General features: G+C 39.3%; 1 long non-coding RNA gene across 1 annotated transcript; it reads right to left on the bottom strand.

The window, feature by feature from the left end:
* Positions 1 to 10,421: 10,421 nt before the first annotated feature.
* On the bottom strand, positions 10,422 to 12,930 carry LOC111840854 (uncharacterized). The gene is made up of 3 exons (XR_002837530.2): positions 12,462 to 12,930; positions 11,551 to 11,626; positions 10,422 to 10,891 (listed from the first exon to the last, which is right to left on the bottom strand). It is a non-coding gene; the product is annotated as an uncharacterized lncRNA (long non-coding RNA).

Here is a 12,930-nt window from a genome sequence, read left to right as displayed (position 1 = left end):
CCTACTGATACATACTCCATCCCCACTGTTATACACTCCATCCCCACTGATATATACTTCATCCCCACAGTTATACATTCCATCCCCACTGATATATACTCCATCCCCACTGTTATACACTCCATCCCCACTGATATATACTTCATCCCCACAGTTATACATTCCATCCCCACTGTTATACACTCCATCCCCACTGATATGTACTCCATCCCCACTGTTATACACTCCATCCCCACTGATATGTACTCCATCCTCACTGATATATACTCCATCCTCGCTGTTATACACTCCATCCTCACTGAAATATATACTCCATTCCCAAAGTTATACACTCCGTCCCCACTGATATATATTCCATCCCCACTGTTATACACTCCATCCTCACTGATATATCCTCCTGAGACCCCACGCATTAATTTATGTCCATTGTAGTGGACATTTTGTTTTTGCATCTATCTTTTCACTGATGTAAGGAAACATATTTATTCCTGTTGTACACTAAAGAGGGCATGCTGTGAAATTAAAAATAAAAATAAATTTGAAAAAATCTAAATTGTAAGATGTCATTTCTTCCAAAGACAAATAACCTAAAATTGAAGGACACTTTTTTCCTTAGGTCTCAGGAGGATATACTCCATCCTCCTGTTATACACTCCATCCTCACTGATAACTCCATCCTCACTGATAACTCCATCCCCACAGTCATGCACTCCATCCTCACTGATATATACTCCATCCCCACAGTCATGCACTCCATCCTCACTGATATATACTCCATCCTCACTGATATATACTCCATTCCCAAAGTTATACACTCCATCCCCACTGATATATACTCCATCCCCACAGTTATACACTCCATCCCCACTGATATATACTCCATCCCCACAGTTATACACTCCATTCCCACTGATATATACTCCATCCTCCTGTTATACACTCCATCCTCACTGATAACTCCATCCTCACTGATAACTCCATCCCCACAGTCATGCACTCCATCCTCACTGATATATACTCCATTCCCAAAGTTATACACTCCATCCCCACTGATATATACTCCATCCTCACTGATATATACTACATTCCCACAGTCATGCACTCCATCCCCACTGATACATACTCCATCCCCACAGTTATACACTCCATCCCCACTGATATATACTCCATCCCCACAGTCATGCACTCCATCCTCACTGATATATACTCCATCCTCACTGATATATACTCCATCCTCACTAATATATACTCCATTCCCAAAGTTATACACTCCATCCCCACTGATATATACTCCATCCCCACAGTTATACGCTCCATCCCCACTGATATATACTCCATCCTCCTGTTATACACTCCATCCTCACTGATAACTCCATCCTCACTGATAACTCCATCCCCACAGTCATGCACTCCATCCTCACTGATATATACTCCATTCCCAAAGTTATACACTCCATCCCCACTGATATATACTCCATCCTCACTGATATATACTACATCCCCACAGTCATGCACTCCATCCCCACTGATACATACTCCATCCCCACAGTTATACACTCCATCCCCACTGATATATACTCCATCCCCACAGTCATGCACTCCATCCTCACTGATATATACTCCATCCCCACAGTTATACACTCCATCCCCACTGATATATACTCCATCCCCATGTCTTCACCTTCCCCTGTTTCTCCTGTTACTTTTTCCTCATGCTTCCAGTTGACACTTTAGCACCACCAGTAAACTCCATAAAACTTTTTCTGATTGTTCCAGACTATTATTCTTGGTTGTCAGACACAGCTGGTTAGTTTAAAGGGTTACTGGTTAAGTAATCTGTGGGGAATTATTAGGTCAATGACTTACATAATCATTGTCTCCTGGAACAATTTCATAGGTATTCAGAGTACATATTTGAAAAGTAGGGATAAAACACTGATTGTACAGGAGTTACAAATAAAGTGTGGTTACGTTTCACAACATTCTGTTAACAGTAATACATGATTGCCTTGTTAATGATACAAGGTAAAACTTCAACTATCTTTTGTGAAGTTCAAATTTGAATATTTATACATTAGAGACCCTGAAGCCAAGTCTTTTAAAAACTTTAATTAATTCCCTGAAGTCTAACTTCAATCTGTTGTTTTTCAGATCACATGCCTTTTAACCTTAGTCACATTTTATTCACACATTTAAATAATAATCCATGGTATGAAAAACCAGCAATTATTCAAAACCAAATTACCCAGTACTAATTTTATTGGAAAAATTATTTCACCTGTTTATGACATTTACTGAGTACTTGATAAGGCAATGCAATTTAAAACCCAATTCCTCGATAAATGGGTAAAGCTACAAAAAGCTATTATAAAATAAGCAGAGAAAGGTTATTTTATCAGCAAGAATGAACAACTAAATAATAGATTATCTAATTAAAATGTCATAGATAATAGTAATAAATTGAGCATATGCTGTGAGGAAAAATCATAATTAAGTCCTAATTTCTCCTAAATGCCTTAAGATATTATTCTCATTTCATCGATCCATTGATCCATCAAGCCTTTATAGTCATGATAATACTTGAGTCATTTGAATCCTCTGACCACATACACACATACATGTAATGGTGCATTGTGGGATGCAGGAGGTCTCATTTTCACAAGGTAGTGCAAACAGTTCATCAGACATACAGATTAGAAGCTTTCCATACCAGTGATCAGTCTACCACCTGTTACAGGCTACATACTAGTATGTTTGCAAAAATGCACCAATACCCACTAATTATTAAAGTCCAGTCACAAGTAACACTCTCACTTTGGTTCAAGCATCGTTCCTAAAAGCCCTGGAAATCTGATTAAAATCAAAGGAGGGATACATGAGAGCCAGAGTTGTAATGAACTTCAAGACAATAAAGACATGCATGCTAAGCTCCTAATGGTGCGGTACACAAACATGATTCATAAGGGCACATATGCACAAAAGAGCACAATCACAGATATATTCAAGAATACACCCATTTACACGCACACAGACAACTCTCCACTCTGAAAAATATCCATAAACATATGCGGACGGATTTACTCACAAACTATCAAATTGACATATGCACCACAAAACCAATTTAACTGACAAAAAAAAACACACTCATACAGAAACACATTCTCTCTCAAAAAATTTAAAAAACACACGTAAAGGCTGTTTTTAGGAAGGTGGGGAAATTAGCAGTGTTACAATCAATAAGAACTTGAGGGGCTGTGGAAGATTACAGTTATAAGTGACAGAGCTCATCCCAGTAGAGTGTGCGAGACAGGGGAAGCTTTAAAGGGATTATGGTAAAAAATAACTGTTTATTTAAAGAGGCCTCCTGATATTGGCCCTTCCTTTGGGTGTGATTTGTGTGCGAATGTGTGTGTGAACACCTGAACGTATGTAAGCATTGGGCTCTGGGTGAATGTATGGCTGTATATGAATGCATCGGATAGTGCGCCTACATATGTACATTGATGAGTTTATTAGCATCGAATCTGTCCATATTTCTGTAAACAAATTTGTCAGGAAATTTTATATGTGCATGTTTTATTTCATGCATTTCATTGTAAGTGAAGATGCATGTGAATGTATAGAAATGCATGCATACAAAAGAGTGTGGTTGTGATTCAATATGTCTGTGAGAAATGGGTGAATGCATGCCTTAATTTCTGTTGGCTAATTTAACAGAGCAAGGTATAAAATAAACCTGAAAACTGAGGTAACACCACACATCCATCCATCTTCTGCACATGCTGGTCCTATTGAAGGTCATGGAGCTTATTGCAGGACACATGTACCATTCAGGAAAATCAGTTCACCTTAGCTTGTTTTTGGACTCTGGGGGAAAACAAGAGAAACCCAAGCAAACCTGACACTGACACATGGAGCCATGGCAGAGATTCAAACCCAGCTCAGAGAGGTGTGAAGCAACAGTGCTAACCACTGTGCCACCACAACGCCCACAATGCACTGTATCAGCTATTTTTGGCTTTCATTAGTAAGGCAAACCATAATTCACGGTACACTTGCTTGTAAAAGTGTGCTAAATAGAATTTTATTGGTGTTTTCTATTATTTCTCTTTTTTATTTTTTACATGTAAGCCATTATTTTTTTCCCAGAAGGAAATGTTACTCAAACAACATGACTGTGCTATGACTGGGATTTGGAAGCCATCAAGCAGAATGTTATTCTGTTCCCAGTTCAGTTTTGAACTGAAACTGGGGCGCGGTATTATCGAGTTAGCATGACTACTGTCAGCAGAGCTCACAGCAATGATGATATTGGTATGGATTTGCAGATCTCAATTCTAGAATTTCTTTTTTTGATCCTGATGCGTTGAAAAGCTTTTTTCTGTATGGTGGTCGCCCTAGGCAGGAAAGATTGGGACTGGAGTCTTGCTGTCACCCTGTTCAAAAAACATTACAATATGAAAGGTTTTTAGTAACAATCATAAATCTTTCTCGCAGAGAAAATTCCATTGGACATTCCTGATCTTTGCAATTGAAAGAAAATGGAAGATAAAAAAAAATGTGTAATGTAAAAAAATCCTCCCCAGTATCCATCAATTTCCAACCATGAAAGTGTCAATTTGGAAAATATAGAATGGAAAAAAAAACAAATGTTTTCATTGACTTCACAGCTGCTGCCTTTAGTAGAGACAGAGTCTACTGTAGCATAGATTGATCTTATAAAGACACTTTTATTACTCTACCGGATCTGTCCTGAAATCAAACCTCACAGCCCCACGTCTGTTTTATTACTTTAGTTGTCTTTGACTGACAGTTGGGGATGGGAGAGGGGCACAGCAAAGCCCCACAGGGTGTATTTATTTTTGTTGGTTTATTCTGACTGTGCAATTACACCCTAAAACCATGATCCCCCCAATTCCTGACATTCCTCTAAGACCAGTGGCCCAGCAAGACGGACGAGGGCCTCCATGGTAATCAGCAGCACGTCACACGGGCTAATTCCTCGGGCCTGTTTCCCACAGACCACCCCCCCACCCTGACTGTATGAAACTGCCATGGTGCTTATTGTTCTACACCGTCGCCACTAAGAGCAGCACGCAGCCGACGTGCGGGAAGGTTACAGATGCATCTGTGAGAAGCTGATTGATTGGGCCAGCGGTCAAAGAGCAGAGCTCTGCCTAGAGCACAGATCGTGTCTGCCTGGGCTCTCGTCTGCACTGCATCTTCCATAAATAATGCAAAAACTCCAAGCATGAAAAACCAGTTATGCATTTAAAACATATTATTTAGTTGTTTAGCATCCAAATCAGTTTAAATGGTCCACAATTTTTAATGGCTAACTTCTGATACTGCTGGAAACTCCAGCTGCCTGTCAGATCAGGAGAGTCGCCCACGGTGTTTAAGTATGATTTTTCTGAGACATATATTTAAAAATGTTACAAAAGACACATATGCAATATACCGTTTCTAATGTACATAATGCTCATGTATTTAGAATTTATAATATATGTATCTAATAACCGTCAACTTTTTTTTAAGTGTATAAACTAAACTTATTACACTTGTGGAAAATATCTCAAAATGAGAAAGGATAATTGTGTAATTCTACAATGATCTTAATATTGCGTTTTGGTGATAACATACAGCAACCAAACCACGATGTCACGGAATGTCAGAAATGTTTCTAAAATAAAAAATTCTGGACATGTACAGGTATATCCATCCATCCATCCATCCATCTATTCATCTATCTTCCAGCCCCCTTACCTCGTACAGAGTTGGGGTACAAGGTAGGGGACATGGGGCACCAGTCCATCACAGGGCAGATAAACACTTACATACTACAAGCTTTTTAGATATACCGATTCACTAACAGCATGTCTTTGAACTACATACACACATGGAGACTGTGCACACTCCATAGATACGTGAAGAGCATGCACACTCCACACAGACACAGGGAGAGCGTGCACACTCCACACAGACACAATGAGAGCGTGCACACTCCACACAGACACAGGGAGAGCGTGCACACTCCACACAGACACAGGGAGAGCGTGCACACTCCACACAGAAACAGGGAGAGCGTGCACACTCCACAGAGACACAGGGAGAGCGTGCACACTCCACACAGACACAGGGAGAGCGTGCACACTCCACACAGACACAGGGAGAGCGTGCACACTCCACACAGACACAGGGAGAGCGTGCACACTCCACAGAAACATGGAGAGCGTGCACACTTCACACAGACACAGGGAGAGTGTGCACACTCCACAGAAACATGGAGAGCGTGCACACTCCACAGAAACATGGAGAGCATGCACACTCCACACACACAGTGGGAGGGTGTGCACCCATCACAGACACGGAGAGAGCATGCACATTCCAGGCACACAAGGAGAGTGTGCACACTCCATGCACACAGAAAGAGTGTGCTCACTCCATACACACAACAGGGCAGGATATGAGCCCCCAGCCCATGTGTAAATTTGATAAGATGTCAAAGTGAGACAGTGACTTTGGGTTCAGGTCATGAAACTCTGACCCCCAGTAGTTGAGACCTTCAGTTTAAGGACTTTCTTGTTCTTGGCAAATTTGCAGCCACTGGCTGTTCCATCCCATCTCTGGCTGCTCTGAAAAGGCCACTGGGACCATGAATTGGCCTCATTGATCTGTCATGACAGATGAACACCCAAGTGGCTATTCAAGACTTAATCCCCTTATTGCTGGCAAAAAAGAGAAACACAGGAAGTGTGATACTCAGACAAGAAAAGAACAGGGATCACAGAGTGTCGGATTCACGCACCATTGATTTAACAGCCCCTCAAAATCATCAAACCTTGATTATCCCATTAGTTCGTCATAAACATTTTAAACAATACAATGTCTCTATCACCTGCACAAACATTTTCACAGCAGCTCAGATAAGGGAGATTGTGCATTTCCTCATCATCCTCACCATCTTGGAGAAGCTGGTGTTCTGTGATCCTATCAACTTTCCAAATCACATTTTAAAACTTGCTTGTAAAAATAGCCTCCAAGGTTTTTTTTTTCTATCAGAACAATTAAACCACTGGAAAAATAAGTCATGAATCAAAACACTGTGAGGACCTGGTTTTTGCATAAAATTGATTACTAGACAAGTTTGATTGTCATTCTTTTTATATAGTACTTTTGTACAGCATGTTTGTGCTTCTAAACTCTCCACGCTGAACTGCTTTCTAACCAGTGACACCAATTCATCAGCCAATTGCTCAAGCAACTGACACTACCATAAAAAATCCCATTCCGCCCCACAATATGTTAAATCAGATGCGTGACTCATAAGATGAAATAGGGGATTAACTGGTAATGATCTGGCAACCGGTTGTGAAATTGTAATTATCTGTACTGCTTCTTGGTTTAGTTGAAAAGAAAGGAAAAGCAAGTAAGAGAGACCAGAAGGAAGGTAAAGAGGAAAAGCTATCAGAGAAACAATGTTAGAATAGCTTTTTGTACTTCATACACATCAGAATCAACATCAGGTACGTATTTGAAATAGTGAGCTTTTAAAAAATGTGATTAAGTGATTGGTATATGGCTTTGTATTATCAGCCTCTCGCCATTTTTTAATTACATGAGAGTATCTCATGTATGTATCCTTATTGGTAATGTGACATGCTGTAAATATCTAATGTATGAACTGCTTTGGAAGATAAACAAGAACAAAACATGCAATTTTCAGAGATTAAGTATAGGATTTTTAAAAATCAACTAAACAATTAATGTCACATGAGCGTAAACAACAGAACAATGAATTAGGTCAAGTGCTTAAGGAATTCCGGCTGCTTGTGTGGAGCCTATTTTTCTACTCAGGATGGACAATAAAAAGACTCCTCTAGGGCTTGTTGCACCCCTCATCGCCTCCCCCATTCACACCACTCCAACGTGACCCCCCCCCCCCTCCCAGCCACAAGCATACCTGTCTCTTCCCACCACCATCACAGAATAACACACCCAGAATCACAGTGCCCAGCTTTCCTCACAGAGATGCTCTGAGACAGTCTGTGGCTCATTCTGTCACCCTCAGACACACACAGAATCACAGTCAGTATGTTTACATGCCCAGATAAGCTACGGTTATAGCTCGACTACATCATTTAATCAGACTACTGTCCTTGTCACAGGGTAAATGCACGATGGAATCAATTTATTGACTGAAGTATGTCTGACTCTGTTACGATAGGTGGCGATATGGCTCCTTTCAGCTTGTTAGTATTGGGCTTTTTCCGGTTGACCCATTACGTCACAGACATTTAAAAAAATAACATTAATAATAATGGCTGTGTGGACAAATGAATTGACACAAGCTTCATTTGTGATCTGGTCGGAAGAACTGATACAACAAGGTGAGGATAGCATTACAAGAAATAAAGCATTTTGTATAATATATTATGACAGCATGCTATTGGACATTTTTTAGATTTTGCAACACTATTTTGTTGTAATAAATACAGGGGTATTCATGAAACAAAAAGGAGTTCAATATAAGTTTCTCACAAACCCGTCTAGGAGTGATTTAAACAGCAAAGATGAAAATGATTATGATTGTCTCGGAGAACGCATGCAGCGCTCATGCAAAAGCAGAGAAGGTAAACTTTAAACTGATTTTGAAACATATACTAGATAATCTTGAAAATGAATGATCATTAAAATTGCAAAGCTAGTTAGGTGTTTTTCCCTGTGCCACAGTATAAATGTTTTAGGGAGATTTAAACTCTCAGCGCTATAATGTCCATCCAGAATGAAAGTAAGAAAAAGCCTGACCTTAATCTAGCTGAGCAGTGATGTAAGAATTGCATGTGCAAAACATGCAGCACCAGTATTAATATTGCACATCCTCCAGCCCTATAATATACTACAGCCATGTTTTGAATTCAGTACAAAATACCTCGCCTCACGTTGTAATGTCATTTGGCACCAGTACCAGTTGAAAGTACTTGAAGTACCGTACTTTTGGTACCTTCTTGAAGTACCAAAAGTATAGTACATGGTGTGGTGGAAAAGCGCCTTTTAGTTGAGCAGTGAAATGGACAGCTTTAGAGTGCTGTACATTTCATACATGCTGTATGTCCTCTGCTATGCTCTGTGCTTCTTCTGTGTGCCGTATTCTTCTGTGGCTTCCAATTCAAAGCCCGGGGTGGGGGGACGGCTGTGGAGCATGCGCAGAGTGTCTACGCCACTTTGAGTCCAATTGAACATGCAGGAGTACATCGACTCCCAATCGCATTATATGGGTGTCTTAGTCTGACTTTGAGAATTTCGAGTTAGTGCGATTTCAGTCGGACTAAAATGTTTACATGTACTTTAAAAGTCTGGTTTTAGTTGGACTATCACAATAATTCTATTTTCTTAGTATGAATGTAAACGTACTAACTGTCCACCTTTACTCACAGAGATGCTCTCTGTGACTCATCCTCTCACCCTCACACACACAGAATCACAATTGTTCTGAACATATAAAACATCATATCTTTTTCTTTCATGTTTTCCACACATGACATGGATTGCATTGTTATTTCTGATTTGAAAAATGAAAAATAATACTGCTTTTGAACAATTTGGAATTGCTAATATAGTATTCCATATTTTTACCTTTTCCATTCATGATTCATTATCATCATACCATTATATTGTGGTATTATTTTAATGGTTCTAAGTAATTTCAAGTATATTTTGGTAAAATACATTCTTAAAGTTTATTATTGTGGCACATGCAAATTGTATACATAGCAGTTATTACACTGTATAAACCATGAAAGTCCTCTGATTCTGAGAAGATTTTTATATGCACCCTGACAAAAAGCCTCACTAGTCCTACAAATTGGTTTGGTTTTACCATTTTCTTAGCTGCTCATTCATTTTATGATTCTTTGGATAAAAAGGATTACAGAAAGAAGATTAGTCTGTGTGAGGTTTGCCAGTATCTTCTGCCACCTGCTGTCCTATTTGTAGAATAGCATGATGTTGGTTTATTTAAGCTCAGTTTCCACCAAGTCATGTAGCCGTTGGTATTCATTCCTACCCATTCCCTTGGTTTCATTGTCAGTTGTTCGTATTGATACAAATGCCTTTTTACGAGGAAAAGATTGAAATGGGCCACATATAGCTACTCTTTAAATCCCTCTTTTTTCCAGTTATACAAGGTTGGGTTGCAGCAGGTCTGGTGCCCATCAAAGGAAGAACCATTCATAATGCGGGGCTCACCTCGGAGCAGATATCAGTCTATCACAGGACACGGACTTGACGGTCTTGACTCGTAGTCTGAGATTTACCTAACCGCGTGTTTTCATACTGCAAGACGACATCCAAATGAACACACACATAGAGGGGAACGTAAGTCACAACTGGAGAGGGGCGATCACAGTGCTAATGCCCCTCCCATTTATACATACTACTACTGAAAAAATAATAAGGGCACATGTTTGAACACTCATGACAATCAAACAATGTATTGAGCACCATCTGCTGGTCATTATAGACTACTGCTCTATAGAATACTGCAACTACAACTACAAATCTCCTGGCACAGTATAACATAACATTTAGTTAAGGTACAAAATTAATATATTTTATTTCTGTTAATTGTGGATTGGCAAATTAAATTTTATTTTTTTCTCTCTTGCTTTTACCACAATCAATATTTCATAAACACAGTTTATTATCAAATAAGTGGAACATCAGAATTACACATCTAAGCTCAAACTTTCCTGAAACCTTCATCAGGAGAAGAGGTTAGTAGATGGATAGATGGGACTCAAACTTATTTGAGATCCAACAGCTAAGTTAACTTTCCAAAATGTCCCAAAACTTGCATCCATTGGTCTTCCAACTTATTGTGGTCAAGGTCCTGGGAAGGTAATATAAGGTTATTATAAGGTTAGGTTTAATATTGAGGCTGATAAATTCATTGCTTCCACTGTTGCTTACTACACGCCCTGCACTTCCTAGTTATGGAAAATGGATTCATGAACAGAACTTTTTCAGTAAACATCCAAACTAATTTGCCTGTTATAGGGTTTCATTCCAACCCATTCCTTTAGCTTAAATGATGGAAGAAAAACAGACACCCAAACTGGAACTGAAACTTCAACATGTTTGAAATGGGGCTCAGCCAAATCCCACACAATGCTGCATTCAGCACTGCACAGCCAAAGATGCAGTGACTTCACAGACTTAGAAGTGTGAGGCCATTTTGCTATCTGCTGAGGCATTAACATACAGTGATTGGATATAATCCATATAATTAAAGTGGGATATATCAGTTTAAGATCTGAATAATTATATAATTATTCAAATAATCACTGACAATCACTTTCTTTAAATGCTTTGTGTGGGTATGTGTGTGTGTGTGTGTGGGGGGGGGGGGGGGGTGAGTGGGTTGTTGTTCACTATGGAAGTGTATTGCATGGAGGTTGATGAACATCAGAGATGGTGCCTTGGTTAGTGTTGTGGCAACAGGGCCAATCTTCTAAATACAATCATCTCTTGATCTCTTTCAAGAGTTACCTTCCTTGGGGGGGTGGGGCTTCTCCATCACTGCTGCCCATCCTGCTATTTGGCCCATTTCTGTACACATCTGCCTCTTTTAGGAGAATGTAAACATGTTTCTGTATACATTGTCTTATCTGATTTAGCGATTCAAGCACAATTATGAAGCAGCTCAGACACTTGCTTGGTCAAGACTGTCTTAGCCATATACAGTGGTACCTCAGTTCTCGAACTCATTAGAACTCGAATTTCTTAAAAGTTGAACCAACCTGTTCGAAAAAAAATTGTTAATTTTATGTTTAAATGCTAAAAAAAATGCTTTAAAAAAAAAAAAAAACATATTTAGGTGTAATTTTGGGGGGCTGGGAACCAATTAATTGGTTTTCCATTTTTTTCTTCTGAGGTACCACTGCATTTCCTACCTATTAGGTAGGGATGTAACGATAAACGTAATATCGCGATATCGCGATAAAAAAATACCTCGACACCGTTGCTGGACTGTTATGATTTGAACCAAGATATCACATGGTTATTTCCCTTGTATAAGCTCAATCTCGAAAAATACATACTACACTAACGAATGCTTTGTGCTCTAATGGCCATGTGTAACCCACATGACAATAGGTCAGTAAATCCATTACACAACAATAACTTATAAATTGGTCAAATAGAAACAAAAACACCATTTGCAGTTTATTAACCGTACTACGGAGCCCCTCTGGTGACATATGAGAAAAAAATATATATTGTGTGGCCACAAGATAATTAACACGAATAATTCTTTCTTGAAGCGTTGGAACGAGTTAGATTTCCGGGATACGCTTGTCTAATGCATTTGTCGATAACGCCCTTAGGAAGTTAACATGTGTCTTCTCAATTAGTTATAAATTAAAAATATATATATAATTTCTTTATAAAATTATACTTACTTTAATCCACTCTCGAAGTTGTCCATGTGTTTCCAGCCATTCGGAAATCTCGTTATAATTCGTGGCCACGCAATATAATATATAAACGACAATTTATCTCTATAAGAAAAAAGACCATTGTATGCAGATTGTGAGGTGATGTCACGAAGTAACGTGGAGAGCGCGGGTTGTTTTTCTCTAGAAGCGGTTGAGGCGAGTGCTGCCATAGGATTTAGAATACGGTAAAAAGAAAACTTGATAAATTAGATTTTACAGCCAGCTTATGTGATGTAAGAAGGTTTTTTTTTTTAATTAGCTAAAGGAAAAGAAAGATGGAAGAAATGTTTTAAACCACGATAATTTGTTTTTTTTTCTGCGCAGTATTGACACTTCTGACGATTTGGAACGGAGGTTCCTGACCGCGGTATATTACCGCATGTGCTTTGCCGAACAGGGACCCACCGAACGGAGCTCATAGCAGGATGGCGAG

Source organism: Paramormyrops kingsleyae, chromosome 9 (assembly GCF_048594095.1).
Source record: "Paramormyrops kingsleyae isolate MSU_618 chromosome 9, PKINGS_0.4, whole genome shotgun sequence".
Taxonomy (NCBI): Eukaryota; Metazoa; Chordata; class Actinopteri; order Osteoglossiformes; family Mormyridae; genus Paramormyrops; species Paramormyrops kingsleyae.
This window is presented reverse-complemented; position numbering and strand designations above follow the sequence as displayed.